Here is a 24,265-nt window from a genome sequence, read left to right on the forward strand (position 1 = left end):
ATTTTAAACTGAGCCCTGTCATCAAAATAGCTTTTTATAGTCTATAGGCAGTTAGTACTAATTGGAGTAGGGTTAGCGGGCTACGGTGCCCTCAAATATTTGGTCTCTCTATGACTTGATGCATGACCCATGAGACTCCTTAATGCCCTTATGTGAGGTCAAGCCCTTTGAAGTATGGCTATTGTAATTCTCAAAAGTGGGACCCTTGATTTGGTCACTTGTAAACCATTGAACCTGACTCTAGTGATTCAGTGGTGTTATGCGGTTATATCTGGTAGTATACATTAAAAAAAAATTATTTATGGATTATGTTACATGCAGAATATTATGGCAATTCTGTGTCTATAATTAAGTAATTCTGTGTCTATTGATTTGAGGGTTGATTTTAAATTCTGTCTATCAATGACTGATCAACTCACCGCTGAGAAGGGATTGATAGACACAAATGTATGGGACTAATCTTTGTGCATGCTTTTGCATAATTTAAAATGGGATGTTTGTGTTTGTATAACTCACTGTGTCAGGTTGGACGATATTGCCTTTGATTCTACTATTATGCATTCAATTATAACATTTACATATAGCAGTTTATATGCTCAAATTATAAGATAATTAAAACATGCATATATGATGGAAGGAAATTACATGATAATAGTAATTTATAGTCTAACACTGCAGTGTGGCAGTTAAATTATGTTTGTCGTTCTCTTTCTCCTCATCAGAGGGAGACAAGATAAAATCATTGTTTATTAAATTCAACTCCAAGTAGCCCTTTCCTGCAGTCAAATTACCTAGTGGCCTAATGGGTGGAACGTTATTCATATTTTTCATAATTTCATAAATATCAACCTTAAAAAATAAAATAAAAATCCATTGTTTCTATGCCAAATGGTTTTGTTATATTTCAGTCTTCTGTAATGTATATAAAGTCTAATATTGGGATGCAAACTTAAAATTGAATACATTTCAACTATATATCTGACATGGTACAGGTGTCTTCCTTTTTTTAAAGCCCATAGCCATGTCTGTGAGGTGTCTACTTTTGTTTCAAAATAGATTTGTTTAAGACTACCGAGAAACACTGTGTATGACCCTGAATTAACCCACTGCAAATTCATTAAAGGACTCTCTGTCACAATGTTATGCTGAAATACACATAGTGTACATTTGAGACCATTCATCTGCAGTCGGTTAAGGTACACCAGAGGTATTCCACTAATAGCATCATCCAACAGAAATCCAGTTACTCCAAAGGAATTGCTGCAGTTACAGATAGATTACAGATATATGAGTTTAATACTGTATAATACGTCATATATTTCAAAACTCCAAACTGTCATGAAATTGTTATTTAATCATGGTGGTGGTAGGATAGGGTGGCAATAGCCCGATACAGTAAGAAGATGCTATTAGAGTGGACCACTGAATTTCCTTTCAACACGTGATTACCAAGATGTTTTGACTTTTTAGATAACATATTGCTCTTTCAAAAGAATAGAGATGTATACTGCATAAAGACACTGCACTGAGGCACAAATACATTATATACACACTGCAATATGTTATATTGTCCAATCAGGCAATAGGGCTTTTTATTACTATATTTTTCTGAATGATCTTAGTGAATCCTGCTCCTCTATCCAATCAATCCTACGAATTGTATGCTCATAAACAAAATTATTTTGAGTTTAGCCCTGAAGGAACTTTTGCTGTGAGATTATATGTCCCATCAAGATTCTTTTGAGTCTAGCCCTGAAGGAACTTTTCCTGTGAGATTATATGTCCCATCAAGATTATTTTGAGTCTAGCCCTGAAGTAACTTTTGCTGTGAGATTATATGTCTCATTGATAGATTATTGATAGATTATTGATAGTTCAGATAATTATAAATATATTATATTAGATTGATCATATACTCCTGTATAAAAGAGATAACATGAGAGTGTTCTTTGATAAATAGAAATGCAATTACTGGATTACTGGATAAGGTGTTCCACACAGATCACATTTAAAACGGAGTCTCACTCTAAATGCACCTTTAATTTGAATGGCAATAGTGAACCTCTTTTTTCTGTAGTTGGGCAGCACGTGTCTAATGTATGTGGCTCTCATAGGTTTTACCACACCCTTTTTCAGCGAAAAGTAATATTGCTCTGCTCTTATGCCCAGGTTGAAACATGAAAACAACAACGCTTTATTTACAAGCATATTAATAATAAACCCCTCAGATTTTAAATCTATGTTAGCATAAAATTGATAAAATAGTTCAAATTATTCTTCACTATGTTAAATAAAAGTCAATGCAGAATCATATAGTTAATGTTTGGCAACCACAATTTCCAATTTCCAAGATTGACATTCAATTATCGGTTGTTAGCTTTGTTTGATTCACTTTCGATAAATGCATAGATCTCGTCACCAACTGTCTTGATAGAATTTGATTGTGGTCGGGTCCAGTAGGCTACAGGTTTTTCAGGCGTTGTGATCTTCTAGCTGTATATGTTCTTATGGGGATTTTTCAATAACACAGCATGACTCCAGTTTTATTTTCTTTATATTTAAAATACCGAGGATAATCAAATGACGTTTTAATTGTTCTCTTGGGTTATTAACATCATGTCACCTGGAGTCTTCTTCCAGCATACTTTTTAAACATGTCATTTATGATTATTCTTGTATCTATTTTATGTCATCCACATTATTATTTAAGAACACGTTTAATTGAGTGCAATTAAATACATTTCCAAATGTGATTAGGTCTATATCTCATAAAAATATTCAAAATGATGTGTCTCGTCTGTTTATAGACGGCTACAAATATACTACTAATTGCTGCGACTAATAATGATACTTTCCTTACAATGTAATGAAAGTGTGACCAATAGCCATTTCATTTTGTATAATAGGTTATTCATAAATATTAATCAGATTTCGTGCATTCCATGGACTAGTACTTTCGTCCGATGGGCGTCGCTGTTTCTGCAGTTGCTTCAGTCCTTGCTTGAATCCTTTATCTTGGGGTGGTTTAGGATTTAAACAAAATTGCCAGTTTCGAGATAGCCTACTCAGATACATGCTGCAATTCGTGAGTCTCAATAACGGCCATGTAGGCTTATTTTATAGGCTTGTATTCACACTCCTTTATCAATGTCTAGTAGTCAATAGGAGCTATTAACGCCAAAAATCTGCCTTTGCAAGGCATAGATAGGCTTGTAACTGATTTTTACAGTGAGATCAATTAAGTCTGCTACCACGCGATGCCATGAATTAGGTGAAATGCTGCATTTTCAGTTTGTATAAATGTACAGTTCAAATCAGGTTTATACTAAATATTACACCTATAATTCAATAAAAATACGTTGTTAAAATTATAATAGTAATAATAGATCCTAATATGTTTGATATGTAGGCTATTTAGGTTATTTCAAGCGTTGCGGTTGTGTGAAGTGTAGGCTGTCTGGCATTCCTGACCAACAAAAAAACGAGTTATTCATTATCTTTCATGGATAAACTATAGATTACATGAATGAGTTCCATTTACCTCCAAGTTATAGCTTGCTGATAATTAGCTAAATTAATCTGTGGATTTACGTCTGTTAATAAAAGTATCCTATATTCTTTGTCCAATTGGTTCCTTGTATACACAGAGAACCGTTACAAAATGTAGAGGTCCAAGTTAGGGGCCAGCTCATTCAAACGAGTTCTGCTGCCCTTGACATTGATCGTTAAAGATTATGGTTATTATCAAAATTAAATTGTTTCTCAAAGGGACATTGAGTTGCAGCAAAGATGTAAGTTTTTACTTCAGATTTAATCGAAAGATATAGGCTATGACATTATTATTATTATACTTTTACCACTTTTCTTTGCGTCGTTAAAACTATATCTGGTCAGATGAGCTGCGAAAAAGACTGTAAAGACAGTCAATCAAACGAAACGCTTTGATATGAATTTTTATATTATCTAAATAAATTCTTGCTAAACATAGGCAGTGCTAAACTACTCTCGTGCAGGTGTCTATAGGCCTATTCCGTAATGAATTTCACCAGAAGCTTTTTTTGTCTGATGCCTTCAAAACTTGCAAAGGTTGTAATTTGTTATTACCATGGCCTAATTGATCAATGTGATGCCTATTATATTCAGATATTCAACAGACATAAATTAAGATAAATTTCAGAACCACAATAGGATGTAGTCTTCGCACATCAATGTAAATCATGATCAATGCCATGATCAAATATGAGGAGAACCCAATCAAATATGTTGAGGAAAGCTGATCAACTTGTTGCACACACACACACACACACACACACACACACACACACACACACACAACTGAAAAAATAACATGCTACATGTGTATAAGCCTATCATAGTTTGTAGTGTAAATAAATGTAGGGGCACATTAAGTGAAACAGATATCTCGCTCTCAAAATGTTTTACATTTACAGTTTAGCAGACGCTATGATCCAGAGCGACTTACAGTAGTGAGTTACATACATCTTCATGTGTTTTCGTACTGGTCCCCCGTGGGAATCTAACCCACAACCTTGGCGTTGCAAGTGCCATGCTCTTCCAACTAAGACACGTTATTTGCCAAAATATCAACCATAGCTATACACTAAAATGCACAAAACGATGTTTTTGCTAATAACCTACTTAAACCTCTCACGATAACGTTGAATCGTCTAAGGAGGGTAACGATCCCGGTTCCTGACGTAAGCACGTATTCACTCACGTAGTGAAATACGAGGCGCTTGGACTTGCACGTATCTTTCAACTCGCGGAACGCGGAATCCACCTGCAATCAGGCTATCCGTCGTGTTTTCGAATGAAGTACCTGCTCATTTGTTACAAGCGTTAACTCTGTGGTCGCATGAGAAAACACTATTCAACAGCACACGGTTGTGCGCGGTCTGAGGATGGAGACGTAGCCACCGAGACCCACGTAAGGCAACGTGACCCAGAACCTATACAGAACCCAGAGGAATTCATCCTTTCTCATAGTGGTCCTCGACAAGAGGAGGCTGTAGTCAGTGCTTCGCTCATTTGCTCGGCTGAAACGGTGTCTTATCCACCTCTAATAATTGCGCTAGCATGTTCCTTGTTATTTCTGAACGGGACTAAAGGCTTGGCGCGTATTCACTCTCTCGCGTTTTGACTCAGTGACTAGGCAAGCAGTTGACGCAAGTGTTACTTCAAGCAACAAGGCGCAGCACGGGGACCCGTGGTTGCAGTGACGGGTCCCTCTCCGCTGATGCGATGGTGCCGAAATGTAGGCCAGCAATTTTTAGAACTGTGCCATCCAGCCTTTCTGCGAGGATTGCAAGAGAGTCGACTTAAAATAATGTGGATGGAGTTGTAATTGTAGCCAATGTTAAGTGGAAAAAAAGGAAACATTTAATGGGTAAAAGTTAAGATTCACTTGGAGATGTAGCTAGCTGGCTGGCATTTGGGTGTATTGCGTCTTGGCGAGTGATGGGAAAAGGCTTTCAAGCATTCTATTTCTCTGCTCATGGATCTAAGTCGTGTTGGATCCCTTCTATAGATCTCTCTACTTCTGCCTCCACACTAGCCTACATATATCTCTGTCTCTTGTCTAGCGAGTGATTCAGAAAAAGATTATGGGCGTAACTAAAAAGGGTAAAGGAGAATTCACACAGATTTGGAACAATAGACATCAATTCACAATGGACAATGAATAGAGGAGCAGAACTGTTTGGGTTTCTGGACACGTCCACGCCAGGCGGGCTCGTGACGAGGCCAACGACATGTGGTGCGGGACTGACTGGCAGTCTGGACACTTGCACAATTTAGAGAGTCGTTTGGCCAGTTTTCTTGTCTCAGGCCACTCAAGCAAAAGTAGACTAATGCCAATGTTTGTAGTAAACTGCTCCGGATTGGATTGACTCAGTACATACCTTTGGTCTCTTTCAAAGTGTATCTATGCAAGATAGCTCCGGGTTTATTTCTCGCTGGCTCAGTTCAAAATCGTATAGCTGTAGCAAACTCTACACTGCTGCTGCAGAACTCGAGTTTTTCTATCATCAAAAATTATATTGCCTAACTGAAATTCAATGTGGACATCAGTAACGCCTATTTTATTGGATTTACGGTATGTAAGTATGCATTAAAATTATTATTATAGCAACGGGTGTCAAGCCTACTTGAGTTGGTTATAAGATTTAAAAAATGTCAATTTTGGTGGTACTTTGGAATTGCTTAGGTAGGCCTACTGCTTTTTATTATTATTTTTTTTTAAATTGTTTTACTTATTACAAAAGTAGTCTATAATAATAATATTTGTCCTAAGCGGAATAACAGCATTATAATCCACTTGCATTTATTGTTAGTTTTTAAAAATTATTTATTGAAGTGGTTTGAAATGATATAGCCTACACATTTTTACTTCCATTGAAAAGTAAGAAAACATTAGCAGTATGTCGGCGTTAATATGTCATGTCTTAACGGAATCGTCCATTGTGCAGTCCGCGGAGTAATGATGGGGTGAACCGAGTGGCCCCAGCGCTGGCGTTTAAAGCAAACAGTTGTGCGATTGTTAGGAGAGCCTGGGAAAATGTTCTGGGGTCTGGGAGGTGGAGTGTCTTGACGCCAGACCCTCTTGTTAAGAAGACTTCTGTGCTCCCAGACACCATTGTCATGCTAATGAGCGCCAGCACGTTGTTGAACTTGATGTTGACTTTCTTTGGGGCTACATTTTTCTCGGTCACTTGTTTGTGGGAAAATCTTCTCTGGAGCTACAGTGTGAAATTAATTAATCAGCCTTTGCAGCGGACAACAATAGAGCCAAGAGAATCTTGGCAACACACAAAATACTTGTATTATTTTAGATAAACTTTATTTTTCCAAGCCTCAAGAGAACCGAGAAAAATACTATCTATAGAAATTGTATTTATATTTTTTTAATGACATTGTGACCAGTTGAAATAGAGTTCAGCTTACATTTTTTGTTATGTGATGTTAGGTCCTATATTATTCCTCTTAGTCTAGCTGCCTGGACTTGTTTTTTTTCTTCTGAACTTTATTGGTGGATCAAAAAGCTTAATTGCGGTATAAATGGGCAAAGGTTTTGCAATTGAGTGGTAGCAGGTTTGCGTGTGTGTGTACTCTCTCCTCTCCCCTCTCTCTCCCTTCACCCACTGGGTAAAGGGATGCATGTCACTGTAATTTTCATATCCAAAGCCCGAAAATATTTAAAAGTAAACTAAGCATGTACAATGCTGCCAATTTTCCATCACAAATTAGTTGTGCTCTTGTCGTTTAAAATCAGCTGCTGAAATAGGCCTACCTATATGTCATCTTCGGTGCATTTTGGACTGTGCACCATCTGAATAGATTTGGTTCTGATATTAACAATGTTTTCTTGCATAAGTACACCTGTTTATGTGTAACATCAACTTTATATATATATATATATATATATATATATATATATATATATATATATATATATATAGGAAAGTTAGGAAGGTGTATATATATATATATATAGTTGACATTGTATTTTATGCATATATTCAACAGGCAACAGGTGCTGAAATCTGAAAGACTTTCATACAAGCAAGGTAAATTATTTCTATGCAATTTCTTTGCGGTAAATGTGTCCGTAGGCTAACATTGCTTTAGCTGTGATCTTTAGCGTTCATTCATTTCAGAAGAATAGAAGAAACATAAGTCATGTTGGATTTTCTGCACCTATGGCAAATGGTAATATTGGCATTAGCCATAGCTATACCACTTATGTTATTTTATCGATGTGGGGTGAAAGTTAAAGGGTGTGAATAATGTTAAATCAATTGTTATTTTGTTCTCAATGTAGGCTACCGTATGGCATAAAGTCAGTTCTAGGCCATGCCTTTTGGTACCCTATTCAGTTCATGTTAGGCTACAAATCCTTGTGAAGCAATGCGAGTATTGGTATATACAACTTTGCAAAGTCCCAATATATCTCTAGACCTGTGTTATCATTGTATAAATGACAACGATGTATGGGGTGGATTTATACGATAGTGGACTATTCGCACATTCAAGTCAAAGCAGCTATCAGCAACAGCAGCCTACAAGCAACAGAGGCTGATTCGTTTGAGGGCCTATAGACGCTTTCATTCTAACGGTTGATTTTATAGTTTCTATAGCTAGCCCATCAAAGCCATATTATTATTTTATAACTACATTTTAATTATTGTTAGGAGGAGCCGGTTATTCGATGATTAAAAAGACATCGGAAATGGGCTACTTTGCCATGACCAATGAGCAATATGAATAGTACACAATATTATAACTATTTACATTGTACATTTATAGATGTTATCATAACATTATTGATTTAACAATATGGTGTAGAATACTATTAATCATTGTAAAATGTATGCAACCTTTATCAACTTAGCCTAGGCTACCTCTATTATTTAGGCCTACTATGTGGAGATGACATACACATTAGTCAAATAATAGTTAAAAGGTAAGGCACTGATGAAAATATTTTCCTCTATAAATGTACAGGCTACCAGAAACCTGCGTCCAGCCATACAGTATAGGCTATGCCATGTGGACAGTGCACCTATCATGGAAGCCTATAAAACAGGATATGACGCAGGAAGTGGGCGTGCCTGGTCCTTTGATGGTCCATAATGAATTCACCTAAGGCTGAATTATGAGGTGGTTTTGCACCAAGGAAAGAGGAGGGCCTGGAAGTATTCAAAAACAGTACTTAAAAAAATATACTGTTAACTGTGCCCAGATATAGGCCTACAGACCTGTACAAAGTTAGGAAGGTAAGACAAAAACAAAGATGAAATATGAATCTATTGTCATAATGCTAATTTATACTATATCTGACATTTACAGGTGCAAATGTTGCTTTATACTGGTTTAGAATGCCTAAATCAGGCCCCATGCATAAATGACCGTCTCAAAACATTACAAGAAAACAAATTTGTCAATTTCTCAGCTATGGTCTACCGAATCCTGGAGCCGACTAGGTGAAAAATCTTCCGGTGTGCCCTTGAGCAAGGCACTTAACCCTATTTGCTCTTCGTCTGCTAAATTATGTAAATGTAGTCTCCCATTGGCCATAAGTTCACCTATAATGTCAGATATTGAGGTTTACATGTTACTCAAATTAAATATGATTGTTGTTGTAGAAAAGTAATTTATAGGCCTGTCATCACTGCTGAACATGCTTCGATCTACTTGCTTATGTCTTCAACAAAATCAAAGTCTTCAACGATCTCATCTATAGCTGGGTTGCCTTGTTTCTTTGGTTAATATTGTACATATATTGATTGCAGGCCCCAGAACAGCAACACATCTACCCCTACACAAATCCAATTTAACCAGACTGCTAAATAATCATAGGCCAAGAGCGCGAGCTCTCATTGGCTAGCCCAGCACCTGTCAATCATTTTAATCTGTGCCGTGGTAGATTAACAGAATAAATAGATGTCGTGAATATTCGCTTTGTATGAGGAGACGCGGTGAAGTCTAGGGCGGGCTGTGCCCAGCTCCTGTTAACAGGGAATTGGTCTTCTGATACATTAGTGATAAGGGTTTATATGCTACTGTAGCCCGTAATTACCATGCACAAAATACAATATTTTTTTGTTTGACAGAAATCTCAGTACCAATTTCTACTGTAAATTATTAACCTTGTGTGTGGTGCTTTTTATAGGTAATGATGCAGTAACTTCAGTTCATTTCACACCATGCATTACACGTAAAAGTATTTTAGATATTTATTGATGTTTTTGTGAATATTTAAATTATTAACTGTTATCTTGAAGTTCTCCATAGTAGCCTAGATTGCTAACTGTTTCCAATGGCTATCAAAAAACATTAGGGCCTATAATGACGACTGGAGAAATATGCTATATTTTGACCTATGATAAAATATTTTGGCTAATAACACATCCTTGTGAAAAATCCAAGAATTGTACCCTAAATCATGTTAAAGGCTTTTACCTGAAATGCCTATATGATACGTTGACTCTAATGATCTTTTAACCTTCCAATTATGAAACGAAGATAAATGATTAAGTATGGATTGATGACAGTGGTTATATCCCTTGAAAGAAAACATTGTTATAACTTTGTCATAGACTGGTTTGGTCTGTTTCTGTAAAAATCAACTAGCCTAATAAGTTTATATTATAATAATCATAATATTGGCAAACCAAGTCATTTCTTCCATTGTTGGTGCCCCTATAATAATGAAATGATAGCTTTCTGAAAATAGTTCATTTGACGTTAGTACAAAGTAGCTTCAAGGCCTATATATTCGTAACAGCATATGAATCATTCTCACCCTTGTATAAAATATAAATAAAGTTTGGGTGTTATTGAAGGAGTAGCCAAGAAGGCTACATTATAGATCATATACCTTTTCGAATGCGTGAACAACGAATCGAATTTTGGTTTGTGTAAGAGTAATGCATAAAGCTTTGTAACAAACTGTACGTGATGAAATTTCACACAACATTCACATTGTCATACTGTACTGTAGTTTTAGGCTATACATAACTAGGTAAGGTCTGTGTTTTCATTACGGTCATGCATGAGACGGTTTCGAGGTTTGAAATTCAAGTTAATGTGTAGGCCTAATATCAATAGTGGGTATTTGGCCTATATGCTGAGGGGTAGCCTCAAAATATGAAAACCGATTGATACTTTTTAAATACGCGCTATTATTCACATGAATGAAACATGGTTGTAGGCCCACAGTAGAGTCAGACATGTGCCATGTATGAGAGACTCGTTATAATGCTTTGTAATTTTGATTCAGTGAAATGGTTCATTCCATTGTCTGGCCTCGGTTTTACATTTCGCATGTGGGAGATTCCATTTTCTCATGAAGAATAGGGGATGTCTCAGCAGAATCAAACATCGTCCATTGGTTGCCTGTAGCCTACTGTTTTAGTATTGCACTTTCACGTCATTGATACACCAATGTTTATTTCATAACTTTAATTAAGGTGTGTGTGTGTGTGTGTGTGTGTGTGTGTGTGTGTGTGTGTGTGTGTGTGTGTGTGTGTGTGTGTGTGTGTGTGTGTGTGTGTGTGTGTGTGTGTGTGTGTGTGTGTGTGTGTGTGTGTGGAGACTGTCATTTGTGTGTTGTAGATATTAACATCTAGTTATGTAGACGCTCAGTTAGGCCTACTATGAAATGATCCCTCACAAACGAAATTACAGACTTCTCCAAATGTATCCAGGTCTAATTGGTTTTGTTTATTCTTAGCCATGTCCTTAAATTCATGAGTTGAGGAATTCAGATAAAAACACTATTTCATATAACCAGCCTACCATTTTGACTGAAATGATAGGAATGATAGTATGAATACAGCAATTTCTTTTCACTGATTTAAGAGCAAATTGTGTTTGAGGATTTATATAAAGCACATAATCATTAGGCTAAAAGAGCAGTAACTGGACTAGTGATTAGGTTATTATTCAAAAAGAGAATTTATGTTAATTTGGCACCAAATACTCCAAAGTTGGTAAAAGTATGTTTCACATGATCAAATAATGATGATGAATGATTAAGAAACAATTAATCTTTCCAATCTTTATTACACTTATTAATCCGTTGTTTTATCGGGTCTATGTCTTCAACTCTGTAACATGATGCAATACAATGCACATTACATGCTTTCTGGTGAGCATAGCCTAACTCCAGCAACATATATATATATATATATATATATATATATGCTACTGATTTCGTATTCATATTCAACAAGAATGGGTGTGTGGCAAAGAAGCATGGTGACCTCCATAGTGGAAAGTGTCATATAGGCCTATAATGTTATTGAATGGCAACTCGTTGTCAATAGCTTTTCATGATAATCTGAGATTGGAGTGACTGGCCTGTTCCTACCTCGAATAATCAGATGAAAGTAAGATTGCGCGTTGACCTCGATCAGATAGGCCTAAGTATTCTCTCCCTGCATTGTACAATAATGGCATTGGCGTTTTATATGACAAAATGAGCTACATACTGGCCTAGTTTATAAGATTAATATTTTTTGTTGTTGTTGTTGAGGGGAATTAAGTTTAGTGCATTATGATATCCAATGTTCTTTTGATAGTGGAATGGATTTTAAGCCGGCTTTATTCAGTGAGCTGCAATACATCAAAAGAGAGAGTAGTTATTTTTTCACTGATGTCTATGCACTGTGAACCAGAGAGGGAGGCTCTGGTGTTATGCTATTTTGGAATCTGAGGCTATTGCAGAGCGCTTGGTCACGGCCGTGTTCACCACAGTGTCCCAGGGTTTCTCAACCATGTGTGTCAATAAGCATACCTAATGCTGGTGACATCACATTTCTATTGGCCGTGTGACCCCCGTGGCCTGTGAGAGTTTCTCCCTGACCCAGCCAAGCTCCCGGTGCCTCTGACCATGACAGTTGCGTCTCTTTCTCCTCTCCTCGTTTTGTGTTGAATTTCTCGATAACGTGTTATGACCGGTGTACTTCCATAGTGCTCCCGGAGACGGTGTGCGTACAAGCTTTGTTTGATGAATGTACCGGAAATGTATGGAACATCTTTTGACCATTTGTGGATCCGTGGCTCTCACTCTACTGACAGAAAGAATGGCTTCGTATCAGGAGTTGAATGGGAATTCAGAATTTGCTTGTTTGCCTATGTGAGCCATCATGGAATGTTTATGCAGGCCTATAGCCTTTAGTGTGCCATTTGATTACTAAAGATGAATCCTAGAACAGAGGGTTGTAATCATTATTTGAATGTGAGTATTACATTTTTTTTTAAATAATGCATATGCCTTGTTTATTAGCCTATATTGTTGTGGTGTCAGAAGTGGCCTTGTGTTCTTAAACGAATCATCAGCAAGACAGTGTTGGAAATGAAGGACAGTCTGTACAGTATAAAGACTCATGGATGCTATGTGTGGAAATCAATAGACTTTTGCTCTTTCATCATATAGAACAAAGTATTTCTATTAGTCGGTGGATACTTTCAGATATTATCAAGACGTTTCCATTTATTTATTTGAATTTGATTGAATCCAGGGCCAATGCCTGAAAATAGCCTATTATTGATGTCCTCTTTTCCATTTAATTCAATATCCATTCAAGATCAAATTGTCAACAGCATGTGCTTTTAATGCAGTTCATTTAAAGGTGAACTGAAGCTGCTCTCTGTCAAGTATGTTGTTGACATTTACTTGTAGTCCTTACAGCAAGCTGCAGCTCATGCTTTTATAGTTTGTCATGTTAGACCCTTTTCTCTAGTCATTTACTCAACATCGAAGCTAGTCTATGGTATGAACTGGTCGATTGGAGCTGGCATTTAAAACGACTGTGGTTGTTTGGGTTGCATTGTGATATTTAAGGGATAATGTAGAAGCCTTTCTGGCCTTACCTATCCATGACGTTTCTGTTGCAGTTGGTACTGTTGATATGGTCGGTGTTGATATGACTTGGCATTTGTGAGTTCAAAGTTAAGCTTTTGCTGTGTGAAGGACTTGTAGGCGGGGCTATACTGTACTAGGCCTAGATGATTAAGAACAACTCATTGAATTTGGGATGGTAGTTTTGGGAGCATGTGCATGTAGGGAAGCATGGCTTTTTCTCTGATGACTGCTAGTTTACGCATGATGAAATTGTGTACACTGTCCACCACGCTCATTTCAGCCTATTCAAAACATTGTAATATTACAGTCATAAATAATACATTCGGGTATACATAAGCAAGCTCTTGAAATCGGGCCTTATAGCGTAACCTATTACATTCGCACGCGCGCATGCAAGTGTGTGTGTGTGTGTGTGCGTGCGTGCGACAGAGCGTGTTTGATAGCGAGAGCTCGCGTCTGCATACAAGCGAATGTAATGGCTCCATGTGACCACAACAGAAGCACTGAAGCAGCATCGGGCACGCGGCGGTCCCTTTAAGAGACGTGGGTTAGTTTCTCTCTTTGGTTATCTAGCTGTATGAGTTTATGTGATATCATAAAGCTAGAGAACCGAATGTATAAACTAATTCTGCAGACTTCAGGAACCACCAATGGAGCGAAGCGAATCTGGATCGGGGGATGTCGGAGAAAGGCACCGAGCCCTGGAACTAAAAGCAGGCTGTGCCCGCTGAAAGCACCGGAAAACGCCGCTGTTCCAGGGGGGGTAAAGATGTAATAAATGTTGCCTCAAATCGGATTAATAGCCTGGAATGGCATTCCCAGGAAATGTATGGGGAGACATTGGACATAATCGCATAATCGTTTCTATCGGAGATGAGGGGTGGTCGCGACAGTGGTACCCGGAATCTATATATGCGGATACTGTTGCCCAATTATGATTAATTGAAGTGATTTTGCATGATGTGTACTTCATTAATTATGTAATTGGGGTTCGGTGTATGACCCGGGGGTGAGAAGAAACGGTAAAAGAGAACAGTTTCAACCGATTGGTCCTGTCTAGTGAGTCACGTGCCCTGCTGAGCAGTAGACTATAACAATCGGAATATAACAATCGGACCTAATGCACATATGGCTGGCCTGTAGCTACAGTATGTTGGAAAGCAGCTGTGCCTCTCAGATCAGAGAGCAATCTGACTGCATGCCCTTTTTATTTTCTGTCTTAAAGTTGATGATAAGGGGCCACAGTGGAATGCCTAGACATATTAAAGAGTTGCTTTTAATTTCAACCCACAGGAATGAGGTCACTGAGGCAGTGTTGCTGCTGCATTGCTGTTGGATTAGGCTGGTTTGCATCTTGCCAGACATTGTCATCACCAGCATTATTCTGTATAGTCTAATAACTGTTAGGCCTATGTTCATTTGGGCTGAAGGAACAATGTGAAGATGTTTGTACCATCATATCCCTGGCCTTGTGTATGATGCTCTCATTAGAAAAGTCTCTCAGACCCTCAGAGGAGAAAACAAAATGTCAGTTTTCTGTGTGCCCTGCTTCCAGAGATAACATCTAGCCCTCCATGTAGCCTACAGATGGGTACAGACAAGGAAACATGCATTCTTCTACACACAATACACATTATGATGATGCTGACCCATAAGTGGGTCTACTAAAACCAAGATGCAGGGCGGTCCAATCCGAATGTTCTAGGAAGTGTGGTGAGGAAGGGCGGCACATAAACATGTGTTAATATAACCGTATAAAGGTAAAGCAACCTTTATCATTTGGTAACTCACTGTACTTTGAGTTGTGTGTCTTTTGCTTTGGCAATATACTGTTTACAGGCTGGTTACTGTCACTGACAGCTGTTGATCTGATTAAGGATGGCCATAACAGTGAGGCTTGCATGGCAGTAAATACACAGAGGAATGTGTATAATTGACAGGTAGGCTGTGAGTGCTCTCCGGACTCCCAACGTTGACCGCTGAGTGAATCGGAGGTGATTGTGAGTGCCAGATAATGCCGCCAGGGCCAGGGTTGGCTGGGTGGTGAGAGATGACCCGATTGCAGGGCGTATTTATGTCAACCTCTTTTGGATGGACAAGTGTCCGTCATCGATCTCACTGATGCTCCAGTCCAGTCCCATGCACTCCCTGGTCGTGAGATGGGATTTACATTGGCCTGTTGAATTTGAAACAAGCTAGCTACCTTGGCTGCCGTTCATTCACTCCTAGTCGCCATGTACAGGGGTGGAGAGGAGAGGAGAGGAGAGGAGGGGAGACTGCACCACAGTAGAGGGTTATAGCTAGGCCTACCTGCCTGGCCCATCCTGTTGCAGTAAACCCAGGGCTTGGCCCAGTGGTTATAGCTGGGGAGTAACCTAGGATACTCCAGGCTCTTTTAAAGGCCTTTGTTTAATAGGCTGTGGGTGGTTCATTGAGGATGTAGGCCCAGATTTGAATTATATTTTCTACATGGAACACTTCAAGTTTCAACTCTGACATGTGGCTGTGTGATACAGGTTACTCTTGTGTTCACTATGTTTAGCTCTAGGATACTGATTTATGGATTTTGCTGCTTTGGTATGTTCGTTGTGCACTGTTTCAGGTATGAGCAAAGTCACCCAAAATATAGGCAATGTAAGCTCTGGTCTATTTTTTTAAATTGCAGGCTGATGGGACATCATGCCAATTTTGGGCGGTTTAAATTCAGTTATTCTTTGTCTGTAATATTACACATTTGAAAATAGGACACTATTTACACATTACCAATGGTACTAAGATAAACCATCTATTCCAGTGTCTATACGTTTATGATAAATCATTCAGCGGCATACCTCTCTGGACGCAACCCAACTCATGTACGTTGAATCACCTCTACATTTAATACCATATTTACATCTTATCAGTTTAATGCGGCTTCCTTCCTGGTTCCAGCCCAGACACCTTAGTAGTCTGTGATTTAAGGCCTAAACAACCCACACCGCACCACCCACAGACAAATCATAGTGAAATTCATGTAGTGCTGAGGCCTAATAAATTAGGGATCTAGGCAGGGCTCCTTTGAGATTGAAATGCAGTGTGTGGTGTGCCTGAGAGCATGGCTAGAAGTTTTCCCACATGAATATGTGTCTGTATGGTCTTGTATGTCTGAGTGGCTGCCACCAGGGCCCCCAGCAGATGGAGGCTTGTCTCTGTCTCGGCACCTGGCATAAGCAGCCGAGATGAAATCTAGATGAAAATACATTTGTACTCCCCTAAATCCATGCTGCATTTGATTACACTGGAGAAACAAAGAGATATGAGAGTAGATGAGAGGGTTCCAGACACCTTGCTGGAGACCAATCAGAAAGGAGGGGGAAGATGGTTGTGTATACATGAGGTGTATTTCTAACCTCTGTTGTAGATGAGAAATTTGGCTATTAGCCTACGTTTGGTATGCAGCCTTACAGGACACTGATAACACAATGCATTTGGTGGGGCCACGTCCAGTATCTTGCTGTGTGTTTACCTTTTGCAGATATGATGACTGTCTGAATGTCTGCTCAATACATTGTACGCTCCGCCAGCTTTTATTTTCTTATTGTTTGGCGTGTTTGAACAAGGTAGATATCATATTTACAGTGTGGGACAATTGTTTTAGGTTTACATTAGGATGTAAAGCCATGTCGCCATCTTGAAAAAACAGACCTATACAGTAGATACTATCAGTAGGCCTATAGTGTCATCATACATGATACTATACTGGACTCTTTAGCTGGTGAGGGTGGGTGGATGGTGGATGTGCAAGGGTTTGTGGATGTCCCCATAGTGCTTAATTGTTTGCATAACAATGTCCGGATCATAGTTCTGTGTAGCAAATCAATCCTATATTGTTCTGGTTTATTCTCTCCCCATGGTATACAAAAAGGATCCAATGTGCATATTCAATATACCAATGGTTGAATTGTTTTTAAACGCTACCTATTGTCTGTAATCACCAACTCCCCGATGAGCTGTCAGAGGATGAATGTAAAGCAAAAACTCGGTAAAATTGTCTAATAACTGAATTCCCTGAAATGAGTCCATTATATTTTGTTTATCCTCAAACCCTTGTACTGTAAGTTTACTCATAGGAAGTTATTTTATTTTTTATTTAATTATTAATTATTATCATTATTATACCCCTTTTTAATTGTCTGCATTGTTGATTGACATCAGCCACAGGTTCACATTGGTGCCATCATGAATTTACAAAGTCGATGTTTATTTTTATTTTCACCTCAAGAAGTAAGCAAATTACCTATTACTTTTCTCTATGAACTTATGAATTCAGAGTTTGGTAGCTTAGCAACAGCCTCTGACCCATGCAACAAAATGGAAAAAATGAAAGGCTGATATGCTGTTCCACTGGCAATGCTAAGGATGGTGCCACATTTTTTGAAAGCTGGATGCATTGTTATCTTTCAGCATTTTATATTGGATTAACAATAGGAACTAACAGTGTGTGTCTCTGTGCATAGCTTGTGTGCGGACCTTGTGTCCAATGGAAAGGTTGAAGATTACCATTTTTTAAATATCTATGACAGGGCCAACTTGAAAGCCTAGTGCCTCAACTCAAATGCAAATTGTCATGAGGCCCAAAAACCATGTTTCACACATTACATAGACCTGCTACTACATTTTATTTTACTGTATAAAATCGAAAAGGTTATTAGAATATGTTTACTAGAATGGAACAATTGATGTCACTTCGGCCAATTTTAGGCCTGGGTTATCACGAAAATGTGTAGAACGCCTGGCCTGCAGTAGCATACAACAATATAAGACTATAACATGCATCTTTCTGATTAAACAAGAACCTGTAAATGTAAGCATCCATTTTAGTATGCTCATCGAAATTGAATGTGTTGTGTGTTGCACAGTGTGGGCGAGCGTGCTCTCGACATAATTAAACGTGTGACTGTGATGGGGGTGAAGTAGCCTAAAGTTTGAAACACGCGGGTCAGCTTGAATTCAATTTTCAATTTTAAACCAGCACAAACTCCTCGTTATGTTGCATCAGTTCTCAGAGTTTAATTTATCATGGCTAGTTTGAAGGGAATACTTTTTCTATTGGCTATTGAGAAGTATCCTGGTATCCATTATCTGATAAAGAACACACTGAATATGCCTGTAAAACCGTTTACATTTTATGTTGCTTAGTGTTCAAAAGTTGTGGATTACTTTTTAAATTTCCCCAAATATTCTGTTGTTCTGAGAAAATAGTTTATAATTCACTCAAGCAAATAGCCAATATTTCAGCATTATTCTCATTAAATCTTTTTTTGCTTGTTATACTTTCAACGCTATTTCCATCTCTGTCGAAGATGTGGCATTTCTTGTTTCCTCCACTACAATATTGCGGTAGCCTACATTATGGTTCGATTGTAATGTTTTAACTTGAAAAGTCGATGTGCATATAGGACGGTAGATATTTTTGCGACAGATAGCCTAAGTTACCATTGTTTCCATGAAATGTAGGACTACATCGAACGGATACTTTCGTTGTTACCTAACCATAGCATATGCATTTGGTTACTTGATGTAGCCTACATTTGATTTTGTCTAATATTTCAGAAGCTGTAAGTGTAAAGGGTCCGACAAGTGAATAATTGTGTCTTGGTCTGTAGTTTAAGACAATCTTATATTTTCACATACATTTCAGTAGGCGACTTGTTCTCTAAACGTTCAAAATGTTTTATTATTTTGTTCTGAGAATAATGTACACATTATTATTATTATTAAATTAACAAATAGTATATTACATTTGATAATAACTAGGCTGCATTATACCAACGCAGTGGAGATAATTACTGGTCCTGTATGTACAATTGAGGCTATATTGACATCTGTAATTAAACATTATTTATTCAAGATGTCTTCTATAGCTACTCATGGAGTCCATGTTCAAGAGCTAGGTCATCTGATGACTGAAGGCTCAGTGTCATTAAGCAATTTATTGTTTTGTAGAGTGTGTGTGTGGCATCAGAGGCATTCTATTATACGTGTGTAATCCCTAAGGTCTCTCTCCAGTACTGCTAAACAATATTCCCCTTATCCAGACACCTCAAGACCTGAAAATATGCCTGCGGTGTCATACAAAAACAACTACTGCAGAAATTTGACTACATGCATCACCATCTCAACTGAATTTTCTGTGTTTGCAGGATGCAGGACCTTGGACAGATATATCATCATCTCAAGCCAGAAAAACAAAAAAACGCAGAGAAATAATTTGAGTGAGAGAGATCAGTAGCTGTGTGGGCCTGGACAAGGAGAACAGGTGAGAGTCCTAATAGTAACCACAATGTATGGATGTACTGTATGGACACATAAAAAAAATAATATGTAGGATTTGGAAAATTACCAAATTGTAATGCCAGCAGAGTTGAAACACACCAGACCTTATGCTTCTTAGACCCAGTGAGGCAGAAGATGTGGAAGACTGTAGACCAACAGCTAACTCCTGACGTAAATTCAACTGTTTAAGTTAGGCCAGAGTCTGAGGTCGATCTCGGGACACGGAAACTTCACAATAAAAGAGAAATCTTGATTTTTGTTTTCTGATTACAGATTAATTTAGTCTTGGATAACTTTTGTTTTCCCATGATTTTAGTCATATTAACAATATTTACACTGCCTTCAGAAAGTATTCACACCCCTTGAGTGGGATTAAAATTGATTTAATTGTTTAAAAAAATTGTCAACGATCTACACAAAATACTGTGTAATGTCAAAGTGGAAGAAAAATTATAATATTTGTAAAACATTAATGAAATATAAAACACTAATATATCTTGATTAGATGAGTATTCAACTCCCTGAGTCAATACATGTTAGAATCACCTTTGATAGTGTTTACAGCAGTGAGTCTTTCTGGGTAAGACTTTAACAGCTTTCCACACCTGGATTGTGCAACATTTGCCCATTGTCCTTTTCAAAATTCTTCAAACTCTGTCAAATTGTTTGTTGATCATTGCTAAACAACCATTTTCAGGTCTTGCCATATATTTTCAAGCAGATTTAAGTCAAAACTGTAACTCGGCCACTCAGGAACATTCACTGTCTTCTCGGTAAGCAACAGTGTAGATTTGATCTTGTGTTTTAGTTTATTGACCTGCTGAAAGGTGAAATCATCTCCTAGTATTACTTTAGTGCCTTGTTACTAACAGGATGCATGTTTTGGAATATTTTTATTATGTACAGACTTCTTTCTTTTCACTCTGTCATTTAGGATAGTATTGTGGAGTAACTACAATGTTGTTGATCCATCCTCAGTTTTCTCCTGTCACAGCCACTAAACGATAACTGTTTTAAAGTTACCATTGACCTCATGGTGAAATCCCTGAGTGGTTTCCTTCCTCTCCGGCAACTGAGTTAGGAAGGATGCCTGTATCTCTGTAATGACTGGATGTATTGATACACCTTCCAAAGTGTCATTAATAACATCACCACGCTCAAAGGGATAATGGATGTCTGTTTTTTTTTTTACCCATCTACCAGTAGGTGCCCTTCTTTGCGAGGCATTGGAAAATCTCCTTGGTCTTTGTGGTTGAATCTGTGTTTGAAATTCACTTCTTGACTGTGGGACCTTACAGAAAATGGTATATGTGGGGTACAGAGATGAATTAGTCATTCAAAAATCATGTTAAACACTATTATTGCACAAATAGTTAGTCCATGCAACTTATTTTCTGACTTGTTAAGCACTTTTTTTTTTACTCCTGAACATATTTAGGCTTGCTAAGGTGTTGAATACTTATTGACTCAAGACATTTAATTTTTAAATTTTTTCTGCATTTATTAACATTTCTAAAATAGAATTCTACTTGGGGTAGTGTGTGTAGACCAGTGACAAAAAAATATCTACATTTATTCATTTTTGAATTCAGGCTGTAACATGACAAAATGTGGAAAAAGTCAAGTGGTGTGAATACTTTCTGAAAGCACTGTATGCCAGGCCCTCATCCATTTAGCCCTGGCAACTTTGTGTGTGTTTTTTACACTCTCATTCCTCCACCCTCTCTCACTTTTACCCCTTCTTTAAAATGTCTCATCCAATTTGTTTGATTCTTGAGTTTTGGCAGATGAGGCGTAGGGTGGCCTGGTTGTGTAATCTATATTTTAATTCCTTTGTCCATGCTCCTTATCCCTTTAAGATACTTGGGGGACCTTGGCAGAGTGTGTGTGCAAGGTGTGCTCATGTGGAAAAGGCTGCGAGTGTGGCTAAGTCCCTCACCCCTCTAATTCCCCCACTGCCCCCTCCTCCCGCCTCCCCTCAGCCCAAGCCATGCCTCCCCCTAAAACCCTCTCCCTAACCCACTTCTGTCCCCCCCTCTCCCAAACACACACACCCCCTCTCCCTCTCTCTGTCCCTAACAGCACAATCTCAAGTCAGAGTTCAATGGCACTTATTTTATTCCTTCTTTCTTTTCTTTCTCTCCTCTCTCTCTCTCTCTCTCTCTCTCTCTCTCTCTCTGTTTTTACTCTGGTGAGTTTTTTTTGCAAGACGGGGGTTCAGTCACCTCCCTCCCCATGTGAACTTTAGCAGCAATTCTCCAGGCACACATGCATTGTGAAACACAGATTGAAAAAGAAATGAGTACTTTTTTCAGCACATCAAATTCTGTGGCTGCCTCTCTCTCTCCCACGCTGGGCTCAGCCTCTGTGAGAAGCGTTGGAGTCGCTCCAGGATGGGATGGAGTAGTGTGTATGTTTTTCCACTGTGATTGTAAAAGTCATGAGATGTTTCATTGGTGAAAACGAAAGTAATGAATTCCCTCAGCAGACCTCTGTGAGGCGTTTGTGTGGTGGTATTGAATATTCAGTATCATATTAGACAACACTTAATTATTTTACACTTTACCTAGAGACATGGCTGCTCAGCTGTCATATACACTTATAATTGCTAATATCTTGACTTGAAGTGATAGTCCTTGTGAGGCACATTTTGTGGAAGATATGTTGACCTTTGCCCTTGAAATGTACTACAAAGATTATATTTTATACTACGCTCCATGCACCAGTGGATGGGTAGAAATAGGACCAGCTACTTATGTGAGTCACTCTATATACTTTTCCCCTGTTCACTTCCTAGTTTTGAGTGATAGCCCTGAGATTTGCCACAGCATGCTAACAGCTAACAGGTCAGTGAATGGCAGGGAGCCACTGAGCACAGCTAACCCTCCTGGAGAGAACAGAGTAGACAGAGGCAGGAGAGATGGAGCTCGTCCACAGAGAAGTGAAGTTCTTCATCAGAGGAAAGAGAAATGCATTTTTCCTCCAGGCCCTAGCCACATTCTATGACATGGGTCTGGGTTCTATATCAGCATTGCCCATAGGAAGACTTGCATTTTAGAATCAGACACAGAAGATCAGAGGAAAGTTTCCAGAGCCTGTGGGCTATCATCCATACTATCCGACCACCTCTCAACCTCGCTCCGCTTCCGCAACTCAATGGAACTGCCCGTGTCATAGCATATGGAGTCAATATCATATTTGCAAAATAGATAGATCGATGAAGACCTGCTTTGGTTTAGAAGATGCTCGGGGGCTAAAAGCGTAGGCAAAACTTTAGTACATTTAAAGTAGAGACAATGTGCATCGATATAGCTACAATTAGCTAGCTAGCGTACAGCCGTGCAAGTACACGTGCACATCACTCTACTTGCCTTATATAGCCTTTACGACACATGTCTCCATATGTGTCTTTGTTACAATTGTACGTAGGAAGAGGAGTAGGCCAAGGATTTGTGATTTTACACATAGCAGCGTTTCCACACCCAACCACTCTCTCTTATGTTTATGGATAAGCTCCAGGAGGGAAGCGGTAATCCTCTCATTTACAGTGCCTCAGATCCAGCGAACCATATCTCCTCTTTCAGCCCCCCTCTCCTCCTCTCCATCCCTCCACCCCAAACCCAATTCAGCCATGCTCTACAACGTCATGGCATGTTGGACAGAGGAGATGGAGTCCTTTCTGGTTCTGTGGAACAAGCCCTTCTCACTCAGAGCACTTATTTTACTTCCTCAACACGGTTAGACCATCAGCAGGTATAGAGACAGTCTGATATGCCCACCGGCAATCTCTAACTGCAACCTGAAATAGTACTCACATGTTGTTAACCTGGAATGCCACAATTACACTATTTAAGATAAAGTAGTTTGTCCTATTTTGTTACTGTTATTCAGAAGTACATTCATGATGGTATCCAAAACAAATATTGCATGTGTTATGGGTAGAAGGAGATTGAGCTGAGTTTTAGCAATAGCAGCTAATCTCAAATACCCATGGTTCTCAAAGTTAACATCCGCTTGAAAGCCTGCTGTTTGCAGAAGATGTTCCCAAGCTTTACATATTTGTTGCATAAACTGCTCTGCTGGGCTGTTCTTAAAAGTTGATTTAAATGATACCCTCCACATTATACGGCTTGATAGGAAATAAATCTCTTCAGATGAATTCAGTGAATGGAGTGAAGCGAGGGCGGGGTAGCAGGCGACTCTATGGGGAGTAGTGGCGTATGTTAACGTAAATTAAAGTCTATCTGCAGCAGGGTTGGCTGCTGCTGAGGGAGGGAGAGAGTGAGGGAGAATGGGAGAGAGAGAGAGAGTTCTGTTCTCTTCAAAGAAAATGATGGCTAATGACAGTAAGGAGAAGTATCAAAACTGAGTGGCTGGCGGTGGGTGTGGATGTGAAGAGCTGGGCAGGGTCAAGGAGCTCTAGCTTTCCCAGTGGCTGAGGGAGATGTAGAATATTGTTTTTTCTCTCTCTCTCAGCTGGAAAACGGCATGCTCTAGAAGCCGAGTAGGCCTCTGGCAGCATTTCTATACAAACCGTGGGGCTGAATAGTGAGGTGCATT

The 24,265-nt window shown here is 38.7% G+C and overlaps 2 long non-coding RNA genes across 8 annotated transcripts in view; both read left to right on the forward strand.

The window, feature by feature from the left end:
• Positions 1 to 24,265, forward strand: part of LOC149983543 (uncharacterized) — a 246,593-nt gene that overhangs the window by 144,774 nt on the left and 77,554 nt on the right. The window lies entirely within an intron of this gene.
• Positions 1 to 24,265, forward strand: part of LOC149983544 (uncharacterized) — a 53,183-nt gene that overhangs the window by 1,451 nt on the left and 27,467 nt on the right. Inside the window, exons 1-3 of one of the 7 annotated variants that reach the window (XR_016496216.1) lie at positions 4,741 to 6,119; positions 7,546 to 7,586; positions 19,573 to 19,688. This is a non-coding gene — a long non-coding RNA (uncharacterized LOC149983544). Of the gene's footprint in view, positions 1 to 4,726; positions 6,120 to 7,545; positions 7,587 to 19,572; positions 19,689 to 24,265 lie in introns of those variants that run through there. The other 6 variants (XR_016496215.1, XR_016496217.1, XR_016496221.1 and 3 more) reach the window with 6 other exon arrangements.

Source organism: Oncorhynchus mykiss, chromosome 5 (assembly GCF_057628025.1).
Source record: "Oncorhynchus mykiss isolate SJ-2025 chromosome 5, ASM5762802v1, whole genome shotgun sequence".
Taxonomy (NCBI): Eukaryota; Metazoa; Chordata; class Actinopteri; order Salmoniformes; family Salmonidae; genus Oncorhynchus; species Oncorhynchus mykiss.